Source organism: Elephas maximus, chromosome 3 (genome assembly GCF_024166365.1).
Source record: "Elephas maximus indicus isolate mEleMax1 chromosome 3, mEleMax1 primary haplotype, whole genome shotgun sequence".
Taxonomy (NCBI): domain Eukaryota; kingdom Metazoa; phylum Chordata; class Mammalia; order Proboscidea; family Elephantidae; genus Elephas; species Elephas maximus.
The window spans coordinates 104348391-104374818 of NC_064821.1; the positions used below are offsets into that span (position 1 = coordinate 104348391).

Genomic DNA, 26428 nt, shown 5'->3' on the forward strand with positions numbered 1-26428 from the left:
TGTGCTCAGAAGCTCCTACACAAGGGAAAATTGATGACAAGGACCTTCCACTAGAGCTGACAGAGAAAGAAAGGCTTCCCCTGGAGCTGGCAACCTGCATCCAGACATCTAGTCTACTGGACTGTGAGAGAATAAATGTTTATTTGTTAAAGCCTATTTGTGGTATTTCTGTTACAGCAGCACTAGATAACTAAGACAGGCTCCAAAGCCAAAAAAGAAAAAACCCAAACCAGTTGCTGTCAAGTTGATTTCAATTCATGGTGACCTCACATGTTGCAGAGTAGAACTGTGCTTCATAGGGATTTCACGGCTGTGACTGTTTGGAAGCAGATCACTAGGCCTTTCTTCTAAGGTATCTTTGGATGGGTTCAATCTGCCAACCTTTTGGTTAATAGTCTAGCACTTAACAGTTTGCGCCACCCAGTGACTCCAACTATGGCTCTAGCCTCGTGCTGTCTTTGAGAGGGGACACTGTGGAGCAGCAATGAGAGGAACTGACCAAGGAGAGACTATTCTTCTAGAAATACACCTAAAAATACCATACCATCACCAACAATCACAAAACACTAAATGCCAGACAAGTCTGATAAATTACTTATTTAATCCACTAAAAACACTATAAGGGAGATACTATTATTCTCATTTTAATAGATGAATAAGCAAAAGCACAAAGAAGTTAAATCACCATTTACAGAGCCAGCAAATAGTGAATTCAGGTTCAAACTAGGTCCGTATGAATGCAAAACCCAGATTGCTTGCTATGTCACACTTTGGATACATTTTCTTCCCCTGGTTCTTAGCTAAAAATAAGCTGCTGTCTAGGTTGAGCAGATAACTGCTTAGTAACAGCCTGTGGTGACGAATATTTTCAATACTCTTCATCAAAGTAGTACATCTGGGGAAGCGAACAATCCCAGATTTATTTTTGCAGGCGAGTTTAAAAAAGCAAAGATGATTGTGACTTACTTGAGAGTGTTTCATAGGAAAGTGGGTTGTTCAGAATCATTATTTAATTCTTAGCATTTTAAAATAAGGTATACATTTTAAGAGCAGTGAGCAATATTTGCTAGCCATAAAAAATAAAAACAAAAAAACCAATTGTTATCAAGTTGATTCCAACTCATGTCGACCCCGTAAGTAGAACTATACTCCAGAGAATTTTCAATGGCTGATTTTCGGAAGCAGATCGCCGGCCTTTCTTCTGTGTTTGATTGCCATAAAATACTTCTTTCAGCAGTAGAGAATCTAGGCTTTATATAGAAATTGCTCGGCAGATTCAATATGACAGAAAGGAAGAACCAGCTGACTTGTCCTAAAACTGCTTTTGCAAAGTCCTTCACATAAGAATGAGAAAATTTCAACTGTTCAGGTCCAAGAATGTGGTGGAAACCTCTTCCTTCCCCCGTCACAAAAAGAGAAAAAAACAAAAAAACATTCCTTGTTGCTACAGCTGTTCCTCACGCTGGCAAAAGTGCTTATGTAACCATCTGAACGGAGATGAAAGGAATGAATTAGGTACTCCGTAAACTATAATGTGTGTCTTTATAATTACATGTTATTACTATTGCTATCTCCTTTTAAAAGAAGTCTCTTGGATTATCCTTCCACTCTGAGTCTAGGTTCTAATCATATCTAACAGCTTTCTGGCTATCCTTTATGCATCTGGTCCCTCTTTCCTTGATCTAGCACGACTATTGTTGCCCATCTCATCAACACTCCCACTCCATCTTTCATGTTGGTCTCCTGCTTGTGAGGGCAAAATAAGATAAATGGAGGGCACTTGCTAAGTCTTAAGTGAGAATATGGGAATGGAGACCCTCATCACTGTGTGGAGTTGTGAGAAGCTGAAAGACAAATGCAAGAATAATGTCCTGGAAGCAATGCCAAGGCCAAGGGCAGAGCAGCAGGACAAGACAGGTTGGTATTCCAAGGGGCCAGTGAGCAATGTTTGTGAGGTATCAAGCCTGTCTTAGTTATCTAGTAGTGCTATAACATAAATACCACAAATGGGTGGCTTTCACAAACAGAAATTTATTCTGTCAGAGTTTAGGAGGCTAAAAGTCTGAATTCAGGGTGCCAGCTGTAGGGAAAGGCTTTCTCTCACTGATGACTCTGGAGGCAGGTCCCTGTCTCTTTGAGCTTCTGCTCCTGGGAGATCTTCCTGTGGCTTGGCATCTCTCTTCCTTCATCTCTGCTTCTGCTCATTTGTTTAATCTCTTTTATACAGGCAGTCCCTGGATTGCAAATGAGTTCTGTTCCTAAATCTGTCTTCAGGTTGAATTTGTACATAAATTGGAAAAGTTAGGTATGGTTTGTATCTAATGTCAGTTAGTCAAATGTTTATCTCAGTATATAGTGTGCTTTTCTATGCATAAAACCATTAAAGAAACACTTCCAGATACACCAAAACATCTTTAACCTATTAATGTAATAATAACAATGTTTTGATGTGCATCGCAAAGTAGCACCCGTCTGTTATTATGAACCATTGTGTTTACCTCAAATTTTTAAGGTAATAGACTTTACTGGGCTTGGTTCAAAACTAAGAATTGTACATAAATCAAAAGTTTTAAAGGCAAAGGAAGAACACCAAGGTCACACGACAACTAAGAACCCAAGAGACAGAAAGGGCCACATGAACCAGAGACCTACGTTATCCTGAGACCAGAAGAACTAGTTGGTGCCCGGCCACAATCGATGTCTGTCCTGTCAGGGAGCACAACAGACAACTCCTGAGGGAGCAGGAGACCAATGGGATACAGACCCCAAATTCTCACTAAAAGACCACACCTAATGGTATGATTGCGACTAGAGGAATCCCAGAGACAATGCTCCCCAGAACTTCTGATGGCACAGGACAGGAACCATCCCCAAAGACAAATCATCAGGCATGAAAAGGACTGGTCAGTGGAGGGGAGAGAGATGCTGATGAAGAGTGAGCTAATTAAATCAGGTGGACACGGGAGAGTGTGTAGGCAACTCTTGACTGGAGGGGGGATGGGAAGATAGAGAGAGAGGGAAGATGGCAAAATTGGCACGAAACGAGAGACTGTAAGGGCTGACTCAATAGCGGGAGAGCAAGTGGGAGAAGGGAGTAAGATGTATGTAAACCTACATGTGACAAACTGATTGGAATGGTAAATGTTCACTTGAAGCTTAATAAAAATTAAAAAAAAAAAAAAAGTTTATAACCTGGGGACTATCTGTATGTCAAAAGAGATTGACTTAAGATACACCCTATGCTAATCCTACCTCATTAACATAACAAAGACGGCCCATTCCTAAATGCGATTATAACCACAACCACAAGCATAGAGGTTAGAATTTACAACACATATTTTTGGGAGAAATAATTCAACTCATAACATTCCACCCTTTGACTCCCCAAAATTCATGTCCTTGCCACATGCAAAATACATTTACCCTATCGCATCATTCCAAAAGTCTTAAATCAACTCCAAGTCCAAAATCTCATCTTATGAAGCATCTAAATCAAATGTAGATGAGACTTCAAGTATATTCCATCCTGGGGAAAAATTCCTCTTCATCTGTGAACCTGTGAAATCTAGAATACAAGTTATCTGCTTCCAAAGAACAATGGTAGAACAGACATAAGGTAGACATTTCCTTTACAAATGGGAGGAATTAGAGGGAAAGAAGGAATAACACACACCAAGCAAGTCCAAAGCCCAGTGGAACAATTTACAGGAGCTCTAAAGGCTTGAAAATAATCATCTCTTCTCTGAGCCATCTGAGCAATAGCCCTGCTCTCCAGACTCTGGGTGTTGGCCATACTCTCTAGATTCTGGTGGAGGCCCCTTGGCCCTGGGCTTCAGCTCTGCCTTCCAGGCCCACTGGAATAATGGCAACTTTGTTCCATCAGCTTTGAGTGATCCCATTCTCCTGGTCTATCTGAGTGGCAAACCCAGCCCCTTGGCCCTGGCAGGCCCTGTTCTTCTGTTCCTTGGGCATGGTAGCCCCACTCCCCAGCACACCTTGATGGCAGCCCCACACTCCAGAACTGATTTGGCAAAGATCTGACTCTTTGAAACCTAGGAGGCTGTGGCCCCACCCTTTGAGATCCAGTAGACCCTGGCCCCACCCATTGAAACCAAAAAGGCCCTGCTTCCTGTGCTCCTTCCAACAGTTCTGCTTATTTCCAAGCTGCTCCAGGGATGTTTTTATCTTCTCTTGGAGGACAACAGATGTAGCTCCTTTCACCTGTTTTCTGCCTGTACAATTCCAAAAGACAGACACTGTTCTTTCCTTTCATTTTTTCTCTGTTGCATTCAGACTAAGCTGATGGGTTTTCTGCTGTGGTAGTTAATTAGACACATCAGTCACAGACTTAATCTCTTTAACAAAAGATTGTGTAGCCATGTCCTTGGTAAACATGCTAGGATACACGTCAGTTTGTACAATAGAATTTTCCATATCTTTAAGTTCTGTTTTCATTTTGCACAGTAAATTTTGTGTGTGTGTGTGTTAGGTGAAAGTTTACAGCACAAATTAGTTTTTCAATCAAAATTTTATACACAAATTGTTTTATGACATTAGTTGCAATCCCTGCAATGTGTCAGCACTCTCCCTCTTTCACTCTCCACCCTGGGTTCTCAATGTCCATTCATCCAGTTTTTCTGTCCCTTCCTGCCTTCCTGTCTTTGCTTTTGGGCAGGTGTTGCCCATTAGGTCTTACATACTCGATTGAACTAAGAAGCCCCTTTAAGATCTTTCTTAGAAATCTAATCAGCTAGATAGCCAGGCCAGATAAGCATCACATAAAAGTTTTAGCTTCCTCCAAACATTTTAACATAATTCGGACAAGTTCTTTGCCACTGCATAAAAAACATCACCCTTCTTCCATTGTCCAATCACGTGTTCATCATTTTCTTTTAAAGCCTCACCAGCAGCACATTTAATGTCCACATTTCTAGCAACAGTCTTTTGCTGGCACCATATGTATTCTCTAAAACAATCAAGGCTTTCTCTAGAGCTCTCCTAACTTTCTTCTGAGCCCTCATCAGAATTGCCTTTAATGTCCAAAATTCTACTAACAATCTCTTCAAGGCAATCTCGGCTTTTACTTTTAGGTCCCTTTAAACTCTTCCAACTTTACTCATTATCCAATTTACTGTTGTTATTCAGTGCCGTCAGTTTAGTTCTGACTCATAGCAACCCTATAGGACAGAGTAGAACTGCCCCATAAGGTTTCCAAGGAACAGCTTGTAGAATTGAACAGCTGACCTTTTGGTTAGCTGCACTCTTAACCACTATGCCACCAGGGCTCCAATTTATTATTAGGTCCCTTAAAACTCTTCTAACTTCACCCATTACCCAATTCCCAAACCAGTTCCACACTGTAGGCATTTGTTAGAGCAGCACTCCCACATCTGAGTACCAAATTTTGTCTTAGTTATCTAGTACTGCTATAACAGAAATACCACAAATGGGTGGCTTTAACAAACAGAAATTTATTTTCTCACTGTCTAAGAGGCTAGAAGTCTGAATTCAGGGTGCTGGCTTTAAGAGAAGGCTTTCTCTCTCCGTCGGCTCTGAAGGAAGTTCCTTGTCTCTTTGAGCTTCTGCTCCTAGAGGATCTTTAAGTGGCTTAGCGTCTCTCTTCCTCCATCTCTGTTCTGCTCACTTGTTTAGCCTCTTTTCTACCTCAAAATAAATTGATTCAAGATACATCCTACACTAATCCTGCCTCATTAACATAAAAAAGACAACCCATTCCTAAATGTGATTATAACCACAAGCATAGAGGTTAGGATTTACAACAGTCATTTTTAGGGGATATAATTGAATCTATAGCAGAGCTCAAGTGAGGAAGGCAGAGTGCAAGGACTCAAGTGAGCGGTGATCTAAATAAATGGCAGAGAAAAAACAGTGATGATAGTAGCATCTTTTTGCATCAGGTCCTAATATAAATGAGCCAAGTTTGTTTAAAGGGACTAGAGTAGCATGGATACCCCTGTTGTGGGCCCAATACTCTGGTATACTTCTGAGGCAGGAGGTGCTCTTTGGCCCACATAGCCCCTGGTGGGCCCAACATTGGGTCTGGCTGTTGTGTCACTGAGATTCTGAAACCTCCTCTTCCCATTACATGTTTCTGTCCCACCAGTTTCAGATCTATCTGGAACTCTCTAGAAGGCAGTGATGCATGATATAAACCTAAACAGACTCTCACTACCACCTACTCCTTCTAACCTTTGCAATACCCAGAAGCCCAGGAAAGTTTATGGCATATTTACCATATGACACTCAGGAAAACAGCCAGTGTCTCTGTCTGTGGTAGCACTGGAAAACCTTTCCCCAAGAGTTCCAGTCAGTATGGAAAATAGGGAATTCCATCATGCCTTTTGTTTCTCCCAGAATCTAACAAGGAAACAGTAGCCACCTGAGTATTCACAACACAGGAATTTCAACACTGAGAATAGGTTACATAGGTAATGGAGAGACTGAGAGCCAAACGGGACAGTGAGGTAACCCAGAGAATAATAACAGAAGGAAACCATTAAGACCTTAGTCTAGAGGGACAGAGGAAGAAGTGGCATTACTGACCTCTGGGCAAATCTGGGGCCCTGGCAGGACTGTTCATGGAGGGGATATAGCTGTTGCTGGAGTCACTGCCCAATACAGAGAGGAAGGGAAGAAATGCTTTGGCTTCTCCCTGCCTACTACCCACCAATCTTCTGTCAATGCCTCCCACCGGAAACCAGCTGAAGCGGGAGGTTGAGTTGTAGGCTGCAGGGTTCAGCCCCCTGCAAATACAGAGCCGAGCAGGAAAAGGTGAAGAATGGATCTGAAGGTAATATGCCCTGGAATGACTAACAGCTCCTCTTTGTCAACCTTCAGTACTAGCCAAAATACAAGGCTCTTATACATACTTCCATTACAGTATTGCTCCTTGCTTCATCCCTCACAATTTATCCTTATACTTCTGCTATCCTTATAGCAATCCATCTACTGCCTTATGGAGTCCCCATCCCATAGTAAACATACTACTCTGTACTGTGAACTTCTTCTCCAAATACTCTCTTTCTGACTTTAATTGAATCCTAACTCACTCATTGCAAACAATCTTGCATCATTCATTCACTCATTCAACACTGATATATAAAGTGGGAATTGTACCAGTAATAACTAACCCTGCCCTGGTCTGTTTTACACATATTAACACTTCTGATTCTTAAACAACTTTATGCCCCCCCCCCTTTTTTTTTTGGATAAGATGACTGAGACATGGAATGCTTAAGAAAATTTCTAGTAACGTAGCTTATAAGCGCAGAACCAGAAATCAAACATGCAATTAGGATCCAGAATCCAAAGTCTTAGCCATATGCATCACTATTCTAGGAATGAACATACAATACTGACCACCACAGAGGTGATCCTTCTAATGGATTTTTGGTTTAGTGGGATATTTTTAACTTTTCATTTTGAAACAATTTTAGTTTTATAGAAGAATTGTAAACAGTGTAAAGAGTTCCCATATGCCCTTCAAATTGCTCACCTTGCTTCACCTAATATAACACCTGACAGAACCACAGAATATCAATCAATACTAAAAAATTAATATTGGCAAATATGTTGAGATGGCAGATGTTTTAATGTATATATATATATATACACACATTCATCACAACAAAAAGAATAAAAAGTTAAAAAAAGAAATTAATATTGGCACAATACTATTAACTGAACTACGGATATTAATAGAATTTCACCAGTTTCTCCGCTAATGTTTTTCTGTGCCAGGATCAAATCCAGGATGAGTATACCACATTGCATTTAGTCATCATGTCTCCTTGTTGTTGTTTTTAGGTGCCAGCAAGTCAATTCCAACTCATAGCTACCCTATGTACAAGAGAACGAAACACTGCCTTGTCCTGCGCCATCCCCACAATCATTGTTATGCTTGAGCCCACTGTTGCAGCCACTGTCAATCCATCTCATTGAGGCTCTTTTTCTTTCTTGCCCACCCTCTACTTTACCAAGCATGATGTCTTTCTCCAGGGACTGATCCTTCCTGATAATATGACCAAAGTATGTGAGACACAGCCTCCCCGTCTTTGCTTCTAAGAAGCCTTCTGATTGTACTTATTCCAAAACAGATTTGTTTGTTCTTTTGTCAGTCCATGGTATATTCAGTATTCTTGGTCAACACCACAATTCAAGGACACCAGTTCTTCTTAGATCTTTGTTATTCATCATCCAGCTTTCACATGCATGTGAGACGATTGAAAACACCATGGCTTGGGTTAGGCACACCTTAGTCTTCAAGGTGCCATCTTTGCTTTTGAACACTTTAAAGAGGTCTTTTGTAGCAGATTTACCCAATGTAATACATCCTTTGATTTCTTGACTGCTGCTTCCATGGGTGTTGATTGTGGATCCAAGTAAAATGAAATCTTGGACAACTTCAATCTTTTCTCCATTTTTCATGATGTTGCTTACTGGTCCAGTTGTGAGGACTTTTGTTTTCTTTATCTTCAAGTGTAATCCATAGTGAAGGCTGTGGTCTTTGATCTTCATCAGTAAGTGTTTTAACTCCTCTTCACTTTCAGCAAGCAAGGTTGTGTCATCTGCATAAGGTAGATTGTTAATGAGTCTTCCTCCAATCCCGATGCCCCGTTCTTCTTCACATAGTCCAGCTTCTCATATTATTTGCTCAGCATACAAATCGAAAAGGTATAGTCAAAGGGTACAACCCTGATGCACACATTTCCTGACTTTAAACCATGCAGTATCCCCTTGTTCTGTTTGAACAACTGCCTCTTGATCTATGTACAGGTTCCTCATGAGTACAATCAAGTCTTCTGGAATTTCCATTCTTCCAAATGTTATCCATAATTTGTTATGATTCACACAGTTCAATGCCTTTGTGTAGTCAATAAAACACAGGTAAACATCCTTCTGGTGTTCTCTGCTTTCAGCCAAGATCCGCCTGACATCAATAATGATATCCCTCATTCCACGTCCTCTTCTGAATCTGGCTTGAATTTTTGGCAGTTCTCTATCGATGTACTGCTGCAGCCACTTTTGAATGATCTTCAGAAAAATTTTACTTGCATTTGATATTAAGCTGTACCTCCTGGAGAGGGGGAGTGACTACATTTATCTTTTAAAAATTTTCTATGATAAACATTTGTCCCTTTTCCTCCATTTATTTTTCAATCATTTATGTATAATAGTATGGATTCATGAGTGTTTATTTTATTCTTTGGGTAATAATCTAATATTGTTATTTATTTTGTTGCTTAAATTACTCCAGCTTTGGCCTTTGGGAGCTCTTTCAGGTTGACTGTTGTTAGGTGCCATTGAGTAGATTCCGACTCATAATCGCCTCATGTATAACAGAACAAAATACTGCCTGGTCCTGCGGCATCCTCACAATTGTTGTTAAGCTTGAGCCCATTGTTACGGCCACTGTGTCAATCCATTTCGTTGAGGGTCTTCCTCTTTTTTGCCCACCCTCTACTTTACCACACATGATGTTCTCCAAGGACTGATTCCCTCCTGCTAATACGTCTAAAGTACATGAGACGAAGTCTTGCATCCTTGCTTCTAAAGAGCATTCGGGTTGTACTTCTAAGACAAATTTGTTCATCCTTCTGGCAGTCCATTGTGTATTCAATTTTCTTCACCAATGCCACAATACAAAGGTGTCAGTTCTTTGTTCTTCCTTATTCATCATCCAGTTTTCACACGCATATGAGGCCATTGAAAACATCATGGCTTGGGTCAGGTGCACCTTAGTCCTTAAGGTGACATCTTTGTTTTTTAACACTTTAAAGGGGTCTTTTGCAGCAGATTTTCCCAATGCAATCCATAGTTTGATTTCCTGACTGCTGCTTTCAGGCTGACTAGTGTGCGCTTCTTTTTTTTTTTTTTTTAGCATTTCCTTTCTTTCTGGCACTATGATATACTTCAGGCTCACCTTGTATATTTCCTCCCTAGCCCTAGAATCAACCATTTCTCCAAGAAGTCCTGATTCCTTGTATTGGAGAATGGCATAAGAAACCAGGATCGGCAAGCTGTAAGTGCTTTTTAAACACTCTCGACGGACAGAGTTAGGAAATGTATGTATGTATACTAACTATGTATAGTCACATAAAAAGATTTTAAATAAATAAAAGCTCTGCTAGATTGCTATAAATGCTTTGAAGAAGAAAGATTCTATCTAAAAGAATTACAGGTGTGGTTTAATATAAATAACAGGGTGAGGTGGTGGTCGTAGTGGTCTTCTCAGCAGAAGGAGTACTTAGGCTGAAATCTATTAAGTGAATAGTAGTTAGCCAGGTGAAAGGGAAAGGAGAGAGCATTTCAGTTAGAAAGAGCAGCATCTGAAGAAGCACTGAGTAGGAAGAACTTGGTGCATTTGAGGGATTGGGATAGGTCCATTGTGACTAGAGCAGAGTGATGCAGGAAAACCGTGACTGCAGATAAGGCTGGAGAAGTGGGCAAAAAAAAAGAAAAAAGCAAACCTGTTGCAGTCAAGTCAATTCCAATTCATAGCATCCCTATAGGACAGAGTAGAACGGCTCCATAGGGTTTCCACGAAGTAACTGGTGGATTTGAACTTCCAACCTTTTGGTTAGCAGCCTGACCTCTTAAACCACTGTGCCACAAGGGCTCTGGAAAAGTGGGTAGAGGGAGATTATGCAGGGCCTTAAAGGCCATGGTAAGTATTTTGGATTTTGTCATGAGCACAATGGGATACCATGGAAGCATTCTAAATAAAGGAAGGGGGTACATCCTACTTCACATAGGAATGCAGGGCCGTCAAGTGGGAATCTCCCAATTTCCTCATCTCCCCCACCCCACCGCCTATAAGCTTTTTCAGCTGGCACAATCCTCAGAAAGCTATACACTTGACCACATCATCTGGGCCACACCACAGTCTTATCTTTCTGGCCCTTGGATTTCACCAAGACCAAATCTATAAAATGCAGTTATATGAGGAATACTTCTATACTTTGACTGTAAAGCTTGCTATCATTTACATTATTCATAAATGACTTATTTCACTCAAAGTCTTCTCCAGAATAGCCTCATATGCAATACCTCGTAGTGCTCCAGTCTCTAGTAAATGTTAGGAATGATGTTTCCCTGTTTTCTTCAGTTGATAAGATGCTCAGGACCGCATTTTGTTTCCACACGACTGTTTTTCTCAGTTGTAAATTCTTGATATAATAGTTCTCTCTTTTCCCTTTACTCCTTACTTGGCTTTAGAGTATGCTATGATTATTTTATTATACCATGCTTTTAACGTAAGCCAATTCAAGACTATTTTTGAAATTAGGACAAGTACGACTTTTTTTTTTTTTTTAAATCAACAAGAAAGAAAGAAGTCCACCATACCACCCGCTGCAGGACACTCTTCAGCACCACTAACAGCCTCAGCCTAGGGGATTCCAATGACATGGAGCTCCTGAGGAGGTTCTGTTTTCTGAAGGGCTCTAATTACTACAGAGCTTTTTTATTGGTTGTTGCACCAAATGAATAAACAATGGTCAATTGTTTGTGTTCAATAATGAGGCAATGCAAAAATCAAAAGGTTCGCTAAGTGTAAAACACATTATAAAAACAATTTGTTCATTGAAAGCATGAATTAAACAAAAGCGTGGATCAAATATAACTACAGGAATGAAAATGTTATTGTTATTGGGTGCTGTTGAGTCGATTCTGACTCATAGCGACCCTAGATGACAGAGCAAAACTGCCCCGTAGGGTTTCCTAGGCTGTAATCTTTACAGGAGCAGATCACCAAGTCTTTTCTCCCATGGAGCAGCTACCAAAAAACCAAAACCAAACCCACTGCTGTGGAGTTGATTCCAACTCATAGGGACCCTATAGGACAGAGTAGAACTGCCCCATAGAGTTTCCAAGGAGCTCCTGGTGGATTCAAACTGACAACCTTTTGGTTAGCAGCCGTAGCACTTAACTATTACGCCACCAGGGTTAAGCAGCTAGGTGGGTTCAAACAGCAGACTTTTTGATTAGCAGCTAAGCACTAAACCGTTGTGCCAGCAGGGCTTCTTACAAAAATGAAAAGAGAAGGTACTATATCATCTGTAGAGTAGTACTCTTAGAAGGGAATGAAGACAAATAATTATCCCTGGAGGAACACTATTACACCCATGGCTTAATTATAGTTTATTTCTCCTTTCCTCATGTGTTAATTATTCACTCATTCGTACGGAGAGATGCTGGCAGTTTGCTAACAGCATGTTTGTTTGTGTTTTACACACCCTGTGGTTTCCTCTCATTTTAAACCTAAGACTAATTCAATTATTTTCAGATTCTAAATTTGTTTTAATGGTATCTATGTCTATTTAGGTTTGGGATTCTCTAGCTTTAAAAGTTAGACAATTTCATTTCGATATTTTACAAATGTTTTGAGTGTCATTAAAATGTTAAGGAATCCTCAGTCTTTACACTATGCAGAAATTTAAGTTTTAAAGTGAAGACAGCAGAACTTGGAGGCAAAAGACTGGGGTTCGAATGGCAGCTCTGCCACATGCTAGCTGAGTGCAAATTTGGACAAATCAACTGAACCCTCTGGGTCACTCTTTATTCATTTATAAGGTACAGTTGGTAATCTCCCCTCTGCCCAGCTCAATGGGTTGTCATGAGCTTCAAATGAAATAGCGGCTAGAAAACCGTTCGCTTTATAAACCTTAAAGTTTTTACCAATATCAGTCATAGCATATGTTTTCATTAATTTCAAAATATTTGATTATACACAATGTGTCAGGAACTGTGCTCATGCTAGAAATGAACAGATAAATGCTGAATAGAAAATGATGATTACAGTATTTTATAGGTTTAAAAATGTACAAATGTTTTCCTTCATGTGCTATTTTTATATAACATCAGAGTATAATGGAACTATAGTATTTCCTCTTATGAAATCTCTATCTTGATGTTTTATTCATTTTGTAGGCAATAATTTAATCATAACACTGTTGTAGATGTTACATGCTGAATGTTAATGATAAATAATATAGCTGAAACTCTGGACTTGCAAACAGGATATAATTTCTGATTCTACTCTTTCTACTTATAAAAGTCAGGAAGTGGTTGTTTTTTAATTGGTGAACTCTAGCAAGGTTTATATTTAGTCCCCAGTATTGTCTCTGACTGACTCTTCCTATTGTCGACTAACAGGGAGCCCAGGCAGTTTCAGTCCATTGTGATAAAGAAAACCTTTTGAGATCTTCTGTATTACCTATTTTTCAGGAGTTTATTTCAGACTTAGAAGCAGAAGCAGCAGTAAGAACGCCAAGTGCAAGAGAAATGTGAGCTGTAATAAAGAGCAGCAAGAGAGGATAAGATAATATGCTAAGTTCAATCATTCAATAGATAGTGAGCATTTACTGTGTACATACAATGTGCTAGTGATAAGGAATACAGTAGTGAGTACAGACCTGGTCGTACCTTCACGGAGTTTAGAGAAGTGAGGAAGAATTTAGCAAAGTGAGGAAGAGTCTTTTAGGCAGAGAAAACAGCAACTCAAAGTCCTGGAGGTTGGAAAGAGTAGGGTGTCTTTAAGTCATTGCTGGAGTAGAGAAGACAAGTACTGAGGTATTCTGTGTATTGTTGTACTGCTTACAATGTCTGGTATAGGGTTGCACACACATAGATGAACAATAATCCACTAAATGATATTTTAAATCAACAATAAATGATGGACGTCAATGACAATGGCACCACTGCATCAGCTCGTCTCAAGAGCCTGTCTAGTTCTGAGAGCCAGGAACATTAATATCTTCATGGTAATATATGAATCATGATATCTACTATACAGGATGATGTGGAAATATAATGTGCTGATATATGGAAAAGCAATTTTTTTTTAATATAAAACATCTTCGGAATGTTCAGTTAATCTTTGAAGCAATTGGAATGCAAAGGACATGGAAAAGAACAACAGCAAGGAAGACTCTAGATTGGAAGGGGTCAGAATTCTAAGCATAGTCACTCTCCTTAGTTTTAATTCTCAAAAGTGTCAAAGAATAGAATGTGTCTGTAGGAGACATGGCATCTTAGTTATGTAGTGCTGCTATAACAGAAATACCACACGTGGATGGCTTTAACAAACAGAAATTTATTCCCTCACAGTTTAGGAGGCTAGAAGTCCGAATTCCGGGGGCCAATTCTAGGGGAAGGCTTTCTCCCTCTGCTGGCTCTAGGAGAATGTCCTTGTCTCCTTTCAACATCTGTGGGACTGGTGTTTCTTGGAAATCTCCATGTGTCTTAGCATCAATCTTCTCCTGGTCCTAGGAGGTTCTCAGCACAAGGATACCGGGTCCAAAGGACATGATCTACTCCTGACTCTTCTGTCTTGGTGGTAGTGAGGTCCCTCCATACTCTGCTTGCTTCTCTTTCCTTTTATCTCGTAAGATAAAAGGTGTAACTCAAGCAAGGGTGTTTGACTTAAGTAAGGCTATGACTTTAGTAACAGTATGACTTGATTAAGGGTGTTACTAGAGACATACCCTCTTATAAGGCTGTAACTCAACATATACCCCACACTGATCCTGCCTCATTAACATAGAGGTTAGGATTTACAGCACATCACAAAATGGAGGATAATTACATCAGATCACAAAAAATGGAGGACAACCACACAATACTGGGAATCACAGCCTAGCCAAGTTGACTCATATTTTGGGGGGACAAAATTCAATCCACTACACATAGCCATATCTAGGTCAGTGTCAGAGTCTGATGAATTTGACTTGGGGGAGAAAGAAAAGGTCCCAGACTGTCAGCTTGAGGAAAAAACAGTCATTCTCCATCGTCAGGGCTCGCAGGCCAATGAATCTGAGCATTACACAGCAGAGTAGAAGGTGAACAATTTGGTTATAAAACATCCTGATGCCAACCAGCCGGTTTAGAATATCCCCTCCACGGAATCAAACTCTTGTTTTAAGTATATACTGATACACACATTGGAAGATACACATACTTAAAAGACTTGTTAAAGCTTTATTTTGGGGTTATGAGATAATATATGTAAAAACATATTAAAAAAACATATTACACTCTGCAAATAATTATGGAACTATAAGAAACTGCTGTTATGGGTAATATTTTGACTATTACAGTAATCATGCCATCATATAGTCTTATGGGCAAGGCTTTCTGACAGCAGTCCTTTGGGAGCTTTCACTAAATGGTCTTGAATCAAATCCAAGTCTGGCTTGCTTAAATGAATTCCACTATCCTGAACAGTGTTTAGTGCTGCTTCAAGATGTTAGGTAATGGAATTGAGATTCTATGGCTCTCTCTTTGTGAGCTGACTGTATTAACAAGGCCAAATAGGCCTTTATCTAGTATGATAAAACCAAATAGCACAGCACATTCTTTCTTAACAACCATGGAGACATCACTGGAATAATGCCAAAAGTTTGAATCTGGTGAAGAATGATTAATTGTTCAGAAAGAGAGTGCTTTCACATATTGCTCATTTTGCCTTTTACTAAAGTACTTGAGATATGGGGAAGCAGTTAGAGTATAATGATGCTCATCACACACAATGTGCCTGAGTAAAAGGCTTTTAGGATGTCCTCTATTAAAAGTGGAAGCTGCTCTCTCCGTAGGGCATTTCCTTATTAAAGATCCTGTGGTATCATCAGTTAATTTACTAGCCATATTACACCAAGGATAGCAAATAGGTTTCAGTTCCCCTGCTAGTGCTAATTGATTGGTAGTGGCTGCTGGGGCACTCTTTTGAAAAAGACTGTGATGGCAAAGCCAGCTCTGAAGCAAAGATCAGGGATGTGTGTGTTTGGGAAGTAGGGGAAGGGAGCAGCCCCTAGGCTGTGTGTTTGACAGTCACAGCTCTGTGTTAGGGAAAAGGCTATTGAACGCAAGTCAAAGATTAAGCAGTTACTCATTTATTCAATTGTTTATCCTTCACCTTTTCAAAATAGGCATGAGGAAAAAATACATATAAAGAAAAAGAAATTAGGGCAATAGAAAAGACCAAATGGAAACAGGGAGCCTGGGGTGGAGAAGTGGAGAGTGTTGACACATCATGGGATTGGCAACCAGTGTCACCAAACAATTTATGTATTAATTGTTTAATGAGAAAATAATTTGCTTTGTAAACTTTCACCTAAGTCACAATTTTAAAAAAAAGCAAAATTCATATGAAACTAGTTTTGCAAGAAATGCAGTTTGAGGTAAACTATACCTCCTTGAACCTGTTCACATTTATAATGGATGATAAAGTTGAATTGTCAATTTAAAAAAATTAATCATTTAAAGAGGTTAGAAAAAGATCAAATATTAAGAAATGCAGGCCATAAAATCCTGTACACTTAACAAAAGCGGTTTAACATTTGACTCTGAGCTTCTTAATAGACAAAAACAGAAGGCATAACCACATACTCGATTCACACTGTCTAAAATGTAAGGAAGATCATATAGTTAAGATGTAAGACAGACATTTTGGTATAAAAGAATAGAACTAGACCTCAAAGACAAGAATTTAAATCCTAAGCCTGCCATTTACTAGCCACATGACTTTCGACAAGTTCCTTAACCTTTCACTACCGCAATGTCTTTATTTGTAAAACGTGGATGATAATTCTGCTTCCTGAATTTTCTGGAACTTAGTGATGATGTGAGTGTGCTGTTTATTTTCTCTTTGGCTACCTAGATCCATTCTCCTCATTTCTATGCCCTACTCCATTCCCTGGGAGGCAGACCCTGTACATTCTACCACCCAGGATCCCTTTGTCCTCTGGCTTTGAGTTGGGTTCAGCTAACAAAACGTACCCTTCCCCTCCTCCCTTGATGCCAAGGGTCTGACAATAGCTGCTCACTTTCTGACTTCAGCTCCTGATAGGCAGCTGTCTTCCCTGGCTCCAATGTTCAACAAGCTCCAAGAACACTGTTGCATCCCCATGATGCTTTAGGCCTAAGGGTAGTGACGGCTTCTAGATGTTACTATCCCTGGACTCCTCCCCATCACTTGTTGCTTTCCCTAATGTCATTCATACTTTATTAAGCAGTCCTGTCATTAAATCCTCATCAAAATACAATATGCGTGTGCATTCTGTTTCTGGTCAGGGTCCTGACTGACACAATATGTATTTTTAACTAGATGGAAAGAGGAGGGGATAGAGCTCCTTTTTTGAGCCCCTGCTACAGCCTCAAACATAGCAATAATTGTGAGGGTGGTGCAGGACCAGACAATATTTTGTTCTGTTATATATAGGTCACTATGAGCTGAAGCCAACTCGATGACACCTAACAACAACAAGTACAGGCCAAGCACAGACCAGGAACTTTTATTGTAAATATTCAATAAATACTGGTAAACCTGAAAAAAGGGGTACGAGACAGGGTAAAAGGGAACAGATTTCACAAGGAGATGAAGACACCAGACTCATATCCTTTTCAAAAGAACCCCTTTATCCAATATTCAATACTAACAGGAGACAGAGAGAGAATTCGGTTTAATGAGCTGGTTTATCCTGAACAGAAAAAAACAAACAAAAAAGAAAAAAAACAATTTATGTGATATGGAAAATGTTATTTAGGTTTTAATAGTAGTGGTAGAATGATTTGGTAAAGGGAAGTGAGAATGTTTGTACAACTTGAAGAATATATCAATGTCACTAAACTGTACATGTAGAAATTGTTGAGTTGGCATGTATTTTGTTATGTATATTTTCACCACAATTAAAAAACAAACAAAAAAAAGAACGACTTAAACAAACAAACAAACATAAAGTAGCTAGTGGCCACGAAGTGTGTTATTTATACTACCTACCACAGGCCAGAACCAAAGGTTCCTGGGTATCCAACAAATTCTGTTGTCGGTCCTAGAAACTACCAAAGTCAGATAATTTCATATGCTTCTCTATTATTCTAGCTGTTACTGCTGTCAGGAGAGGCCCTCTCCCTCAAATCCCCTTTATGAGAGACATTTTTTTCCTCCAAGTTTTTATAGGACAGAAGAGATGTCTTAGATCCTTTCTATCTGTATAAGTTGTTCCTATAACCAAACAGACAAGCCTTGTATAAGATAACCACAGCCTAGGGGAAAATTCAAAAAGGAAAAGACCCCTAAAATAAGCTGTTTTGTTTCTTTTTTTGCCATTGTCATCCTGCTTTGATTTTTCAACTTGTGTAAATTGTTCCGTTGCTCTAAACTTAAATGAAGTAAAAGAACAAAGACCAAAAATGAAATAATGAAGTTTTAGTCACAATTTTTTTTTTGGCAGGATCAGCTTGATTATATGTGATATAAACTTAAGGGTTTTGTATTTCAGACAGAACTTTTCTTATAACGTTTCCTGTGTGTTCCAGATGTGACCTAGTTTCATTGTAGATAATGAATACAGTGCTTAGCATTGCACAGGCAAGTCAAAAAGACATGGTGATTTTAGGAGCCATTAATGTAGTGTACATACAGGAACCAAGTATGTCATTCCAGCTGGCCGGTGAACACGTTTACTGAGCACATACTATGTGCTGAGTGATATACCAGGCTCCAGAAATGCAAACACAATGCAAGTCCCTGTCTTGAGGAGCTCATAAGTTAATGAGAGAAAGACATCAAAAATGTCACAATGTAAAATGAAAGGAAATGGAATGAAACAACACAAAGCATAATACATACAATAACAGAAGCCTGGAAAAAGTACAGAATCACTGTGGAAAAGGTAGCTGTTCTGTCTGGGCAAGTTCAGGGAAGGCTTCAGAGAGGAAAAAATTCAGTCTTAATTCCAGGTTGGAAATTCTCTTCAATTAAATTATGACCTGTTTGTGGACAAATGTCCACCTGGTTCAATAACAGAAGGAAAATGCCCAGTATAATTATGGGCCTAAAATAAGAATCATTAAATGCTTCCCTTCCCTTCCCTTCCCATATATAAATATATATATATATTTTTTAATTGAGGCAAAATTCACATAACATAAAATTCAACCTTTTAACCATTTTAAAGCATACAATGCAGTGGCTTTTAGTATATTCATAGTGTTGTACATCCATCTTTACATCTAACTAATTCCAGAATATTTTCATCACCGTACAAAGAAATCTCTTACCCATTAAGCAGTCACTCCAAACTCTCCTGCCACCCCGTAGTCCCTGGCAATCCCAAATCTGCTTTCTGTCTCTGTGGATTTGCCTGTTCTGGACATTTCATATAAATGGAATCATATAATATGTGCTCTTTTGTGCCTGGGTTCTTTTGTTTAGTATAATGTTTTCAATGATCAGTCATATTGCAGCATGCCTCGGTATGTCATCCCTTTTCATGGCTGAATAATATTCCATTATATGTATATACCATGTTTTGTTTACCATTTATTAGTTGATGGGCATTTTTAGCTATTATGAATAATGCTGCTATGAACATTTGTGTACAAGTGTTTGTTTAAACGTATGTTTTCAATTCTCCTGAGTATATACCTAAAAGTGGTTTTCTAAATCACATGGTGTCATGGATTGAATTACGTCCCCACAAAAATGTGTGTATCAGTGTGGCTGGGCCATGTTTCTGGTATTGTGTGATTTTTCTAAGTGTTGTAAATCCTGCCTCTATGATGTTAATGAGGGAGGATGGGTGGCAGTTGTGTTAGTGAGGCAGGACTCAGTCTACAAGATTGGATTGTGTCTTGAGGCACTCTCTCGAGATAAAAGAGAGAGAAGCAACCAGAGAGACAGGGGGACCTCATACCACCAAGAAAGCAATGCTGGGAGTAGAGCACGTCCTTTGAACCTGGGATCCCTGTGCGGGGATGCTCCTTGACCAGAGGAAGATTGAGGACAAGGACCTTCCTCCAAAGCCGAGAGAGAGAGAAAGCTCTCCCCTGGAGCTGATGCCCTGAATTTGGACTTGTAGCCTACTAGACTGTGAGAGAATAAATTTCTCTTTGTTAAAGCTATCCACTTGTGGTGTTTCTGTGATAGCAGCACTAGATGACTAAGTAAGATACATGGTAATTCTATGTTGAAATTTTTGAGGAATTACCAAACTATCTTTCAAAGTACCTACACCATTTTACATTCCAACCAGCAGTAGATGAGGGTTCCATTTTTCCAACATCTCATGTACACTTATTTTTCTTTATTACAACCACCTAGTGGGTGCAAAATAGTATATCATTGTGGTTTTGATTTACATTTCTCAAATGACTAATGATATTGAGCATCTTTGCATATGTTCATTGGCCATTTGTATATCTTCTCTGGAGAAATGTCTATTCAAGTCCTTTGCACATTTTTTAATTGGGTTGTCTTTTTTTGTTATTGAGTTGTAAGTGTTCTTTATAGGTTCTAAATACTAGGCCCCTATCATTTCTATGCTTTGTAAATATTTTTTCCCATTCTGTGGGTCATCTTCTCACTTTCTTGATAGTGTCTTTTGTTGCCAAAAAAAAAAAGTTTTTAATTTTGATAAAATCCAACTTATCTATTTTTTTCTTTTGCTGCTCATACTTTTGATATCATATTTAAGAAACCATTGCTTACTCCAAGGTCATGATTATTTACCCCTATGTTTTTAGTATGTCTGTACAATGGAGTGGAGCCTGGGTTGCACAGTGGTTAAGAGCCCAGGTGCTAATCAAAAAGTTGGCAGTTCGAATCCACCAGCTTGCTCCTTGGAAACCCTATGGGGCAGTTCTACTCTGTCCTATAGGGTCACTATGAGTGGGAATCGACTCAACGGCAATGTTTTTTTTTTTTTAATATATATTTTCTTCTAAGAGTTTTATTTTTTAGATATTTTATTGTGTTTAAGGTGAGAGTTTACACAGCAAATTAGGTTACCATTTAACAATTTCTACAAAAGTTATTCAGTGATATTGGTTACACTTTTCATAATGTGTCATTATTCTCCTTCATTCCATTTTGGTTGTACCATTTCCAGTACTCTAGTTTCCCTGCACCCCCACCTTCTTATCTTTGCTTTGGAGTAATTTTTACCATTTGATCTCCTATACTTTTTTTTTAGAAGAAGCTCATTACCCTTGGGTGATGTTCTTTATTTCATGATCCAATCTGTTATTTAGATAACAGGTGACCTCAAGGAATAATTATGGTTTAAGGTTGGAAGCTTATCTAAGGGCAATAGTCTCGGGGAGTCCTCCAGTCTCAACTGGTCCAGTAAGTCTGGACTTTTTAAGAATTTGAGTTCTGTTCCACATTTTTCTCTCATTCTATAAGTATCTGTCTAATGTGGCCCTGATCAAACAGTTAGTGGTGGTAGCTGGGCTTCATCTGGATCTTCTGGTCTCAGGGTAGATGAGGCCTGTCAGCTATGAGTCCTGTAGATTATTTTCTTTCCTGAATTTTTGGTTTCCTTTTTTCTCTTTCGTTCCAGATGAATAGAGATCAGCAGTTGTATCTTGGATGCCACGTGCAAGCTTTTAAGACTCCAGACACTACTCACCACATTGAGATGTAGAACATACACTTTATGAACTATATTGTGCCAATTAACTGAATTTTCCCACAAGACTATAGTAACCACCAATGATCTCTGTTTATATATCTATTCTTGTCACATTAAAAAAGTGTGATCATACAATATTTGTCCTTTTGTGATTGACATTTCTTTCAGCAAAATGTCCTCTAGACATTTCATTCTGGGGACTCGTCATTATTCTTTATGGCTGCATAGTATTCCATTGTATGTATGTACCACATTTTGTTTATCCATTCATCTGTCGATGAGCATTTAGGTTGTTTCCATCTTTTTGCTATTGTGAATAATGCTGCAATGAACACAGGTGTGCATATGTCTATTCATGTCACTGCTATTAGATCTCTAGGGGTATACCTAGAAGTGGAATTGAAGTATCATATCATTTTCCATAGTGATTGTACCATTTTACAATTCTGCCAACAGTGGATAAGCGTTCCAATTTCCCTGCAACCTCACCAACGTTTGTTGTTTTCCTTTTTTATCCGTGCCATTTTTGCAGGGTTGAAATGGTATCTCATTGTAGCTTTGATTTGCATCTTTCTAATGGCTCATGGGAAACCCTGGTGGCATAGTGGTTAAGTGCTATGGCTGCTAACCAAAGGGTCAGCAGTTCAGATCTACCAAGCACTCCTTGGAAACTCTACAGGGCAGTTCTACTCTGTCCTATAGGGTTGCTATGAGTCGAAATCAACTCGACGGCAATGGGTTTAACGGCTCATGATTGCAAGCACCTTTTCATGTGTTTGTTGGCTGCTTGAATGTCCTCTTTGATGAAGTGTCTGTTAATCTTTTCTTCTAAGAGTTTTATAGTTTTAGCCCTTACATTAAGGTCTTTGGTCCATTTTGAATTAATTTTTGTATATAATTTGAGGTAGGGGCCCAAATTCATTCTTTTGCATATGGAGATCCAATTGTCCCAGCAATAATTAAATTAGTTGAAAAGACTATTCCATCCCCATTGAATGATCTTGGCCTCCTTGTCAAAAATGAATTGACCATAGATGCATGGGTTTATTTCTTTCAATTTTATTCCACGGGGCTATATGTTCCACTGTATGCCAGTACCACACTGTTTTGATTACTGTAGCTTTTATAATCAGAAAGTGTGAGTCCTCTAAATTTGTTCTTTTGTTTCAGCTATTTGAGTTCCTTGCAATTACATATAAATTTTAGGATAAATTCTTCATTACTGCAAAAAAGGCAATTAGAGATTTCATAAGGATTGCATTGAATTTCTAGATCACTTGGAGAGTATTGCCATTTTAACAATATCAAGTCTTTCAATCAATGGACATGTGATGAATTTAAATTTATTAAGGTCTTCTTTAATTTCTTTCAACAATGTTTTGTAGTTTTCAGTGCACAAGTCTTATGCCTGCTTGGTTAAATTTATTTCTAAGAATTTTATTCTTTTTCATTCAATTGCAAATACAATTGTTTTCTTTATTTCATTTTTGGATTGCTAATTGGTAGTTAATAGAAATATAGCTGCTTTTTGTTTATTGATATTCTGTCCCACAACTTTGCTAAACTCGTTTATTAATGCTAATCATCTTTTGGGGGGTGTAGATTTTTTATGGTTTTCTATATGTAAGATTGAAGCCCTGGTGGCACAGTGGTTAAGAGGTACAGTGAGCTATGGCTGCTAATCAAAAGATCAGCAGTTCGAATCCACCAGTTGCTCCTTGCAAACCCTATGGGGCAGTTTTAGTCTGTCCTATAGGGTCTCTATGAGTCCGAATCCACTCAACAGGAACAGGTTTGGCTTTTTTGCTTTATATATAAGGTCATGGAAACCCTGGTGGTGTAGTGGTTAAGTGCTATGGCTGCTAACCAAGAGGTTGGCAGTTCGAATCCACCAGGCGCTCATTGGAAACTCTATCAGGCAGTTCTACTCTGTCCTATAGGGTCGCTATGAGTTGGAATTGACTTGACGGCAGTGGGTTTGGTTTTTCGGTTTATATAAGATCATGTCATCTGTTAATGGAGATAATGTTACTTCTGCTTTTCCAATTTGCATGCTTGTCTTTTTTTTTTTTTCCTTCCTAATTGCCCTGGATCTTCCTGTACAATGTTGAAAATAAATGGTAAGGACATACATCTGTCTTTGTCTTATTCCTGATCTTAGCGGGAAAGCTTTCAATATTTCATGACTAGGTAAGATGTTAGCTATGGGTTTTTCATAGATGACCTATACTGGATTAAAGAAGTTCTTTTCTATTCCTAGTTTGTTGAGTGTTTTCATCATGAAAAGGTGTTAGATTTTGTCAAAGGCTTTTTCTGCATCAATTGTGAACATGTAGGGTTTTTCCTCTATCTATTAATAAGATGGATTCATGGATTGATTTTCATATGTTGAACCACCCTTGCATTCCTGTGATATATTCCACTCGGTCACAGTGTATATATTTTTTATATGCTACTGGATTCAGTTTCTTAGTATTATTTTGAGAATTTGTGCATCTGTATTTATAAAGGATATTGATCTGTGTTTTCCTTTTCTTGTTATTTCTTTGTCTGGCTTTGGTATTACTTAACCTTAGGATAACCATTCTTCTTTAAAGGTTTAGTAGAAGTCACCAGTGCAGGTATTTGGTCCTCAGCTTTTCTTTGTTGGAGGCTTTCTGATTATGGATTTGATCTCTTTATTTGTTATAAGTCTATTTGGGTTTTCTATTTCTTCTTGAGTCAGTTTTGGTAGTGTGTTTCTAGGAACTTGTCCATTGCATCTAGTTTATCTAACGTGTTGACTTTTTATACATATATATAGATTTCTTAAAATCTTCTTTATTTCTGGAAGGTTATTAATAATGGCCCCACTTTCATTCCTGATTTTAGTAATTTGAGTTCTCTCACTTTATTTGTCATTTTAGCTAAAGATTTGGCAATTTTGTTGATCTTTTCAAAGGACCAACTTTTGATTTTGCTGATGCTATCGTTTTAATAAGGGTCACTAAGAGTCAGAATCGACTTGAAGGCAATGGAAACTGTTTTTATATTCAGTTTTATTTATCCCTACATTTAAAAAAAATTCCTTCCGCTTACTTTGGGTTTAGTTTGCTCTTTTTTCTTTTTTTCCTAATTCCTTAAAGTGGAAGGGTAGGTTATTGATTTGAGATCTTTTTTTAAATATAGATATTTACAACTATATTGTTCCCACTGAACACTGACATCACTGTGTCTCATATGTTTTGTTTTTATTTTTAGTCATCTCAAAATATTTTCTAATTCTCTTTTTATTTCTTGACTTACTAGTTGTTTAAGAATGTGTAGTTTAACTTCCACAGGTTTGTGAATTTTCCAGATTTCCTCCTGTTATTGATTTCTTATGTCATTCCATTGTAGTCAGAAAAGATGTTTTGTATAACTTTGGTCATTTAAAATTTTATTGAGGCTTATTTTGTGGCATAACTGTTGGTCTATCCTGGAGAATGTTGCATGTGAACTTAAAAATAATGAGTTCTGCTTTTGTTTGGTGGAGGCTATATATATGTCTTTTAGGTCAATTAGTGCATAATATTGTTGAAATCTTCCATTTCCTTATCAATCCTCTCTCTAGTTGTCATATCCATTATTGAAAGTAGGATGTTAAAGCCCCCAGCTATTATTATTGAAGTATTTCTTTCTTCAATTCTGTCAGTTTTTACTTCATATATTTTGGGGCTCTGTTTTTAGGTTCATACATATTTATAATTATTGTATTTCTTAAGGATTGACCCTTTTATCAAATATAATTTCCTTCTCTGTCTCTTGTAACAACTTTTGCCTTAAAGTCTATTTTGTCGTCAGCTTCAGCTCTCTTTTAATTATACTGTTTGCATAAAATATTTTTTTCCCATCTGTTCATTCTCAACCTCTTTGTGTCTTTGGATCTAAAGTGAGTATCTTGTAGACAACATATTGTTGTTAGGTGTCATCAAGTTGATTTCAACTCACAGCAACCCCATGTGACAGAGTAAAACTTCCCTGTAGGATTTTCTATGCTGTAATCTTTATGGAAGCAGATCTCCAGGTCTTTCTCCCACATAGCTGATGGGTGGTTTGAACCACCAACCTTTCTGTTAGAGCCAAGTGCTTAACCATCATGCCACCAGGGCTCCTCAGACAGCATATATTTGAATCATTTTTTTTTTATTTGTTCTGTCAATCTCAGTCTTTTGATCAGAGTTTTCAGCTCATTTACATTTAATTTAATTACTGCTAAGGAAGGATATTCTTCCCCCATTTTTCCATTTGTTTTATATATAGGCTTGTCTTAGTCAGGATTCCCTAGAAAAACATAACCAGTAAGATCTCTCTCCCTCCCTGTAAGAGATTGGCTCACATGATTGTGGGGCTAGCAAGTCCAAAATGTATAGGTCAGGCAACAGACTGAAAAATTTAGGCAGTCTTGTGTTCCAGAATTGGTAGGCCAGGAGAAAAGGGAGAGAGGAAACTCTGGTAAGATATCTACTCATAGTCAGGAGGCAGAATACTCCCTCAAGAAACTTCCCTTTTTGCTGCTAAGGCCTTCAACTGATTGGCTGAGGCCCACCCATATTATGGGGGGGTACTCTGATTTACTTAAGGATAACTGATTTAATCACATGTAAATACCTCATAAAAACATCTAGAGCAGTGTTTAACCAAACAACTGGGCACCACAGCCTAGCCAAGCTGACACATAAAATTAACCATCACAGGCCTATGTAATTTTTCTTCCGCAGTTTCTTCGTTACTGCCTTTTTTTGTGTGTTGAATATATATTTTCTAGTGTTCTATTTCGATTCTTTCTTCATTTCTTTAAATATATATATATTTGTTATTTCCCTGGTGGTTTCCCTGAGGATTAAAATTAACATCATCCATTTATGCCAATCTAGTTTGAATTAATACCAACTCTAGTTTTGATAGTATACAGAAACTTTGCTCTTATATAGTTCCATCTCCCCTTGATATTTTTTATTGTCACAAATTACATC

The 26428-nt window shown here is 38.4% G+C and overlaps 1 protein-coding gene across 5 annotated transcripts in view; it reads left to right on the plus strand.

The window, feature by feature from the left end:
• Positions 1–26428, plus strand: part of FGGY (FGGY carbohydrate kinase domain containing) — a 627007-nt gene that overhangs the window by 585378 nt on the left and 15201 nt on the right. The window contains exon 16 of one of the 5 annotated variants that reach the window (XR_007516666.1): positions 9964–10042. The exons of 3 other annotated variants lie outside the window; for them this stretch is intronic. The gene's annotated coding sequence lies outside the window, so the exon portion shown is untranslated. Of the gene's footprint in view, positions 1–9963; positions 10043–26428 lie in introns of those variants that run through there. One more of the 5 variants, XR_007516663.1, reaches the window with a different exon arrangement.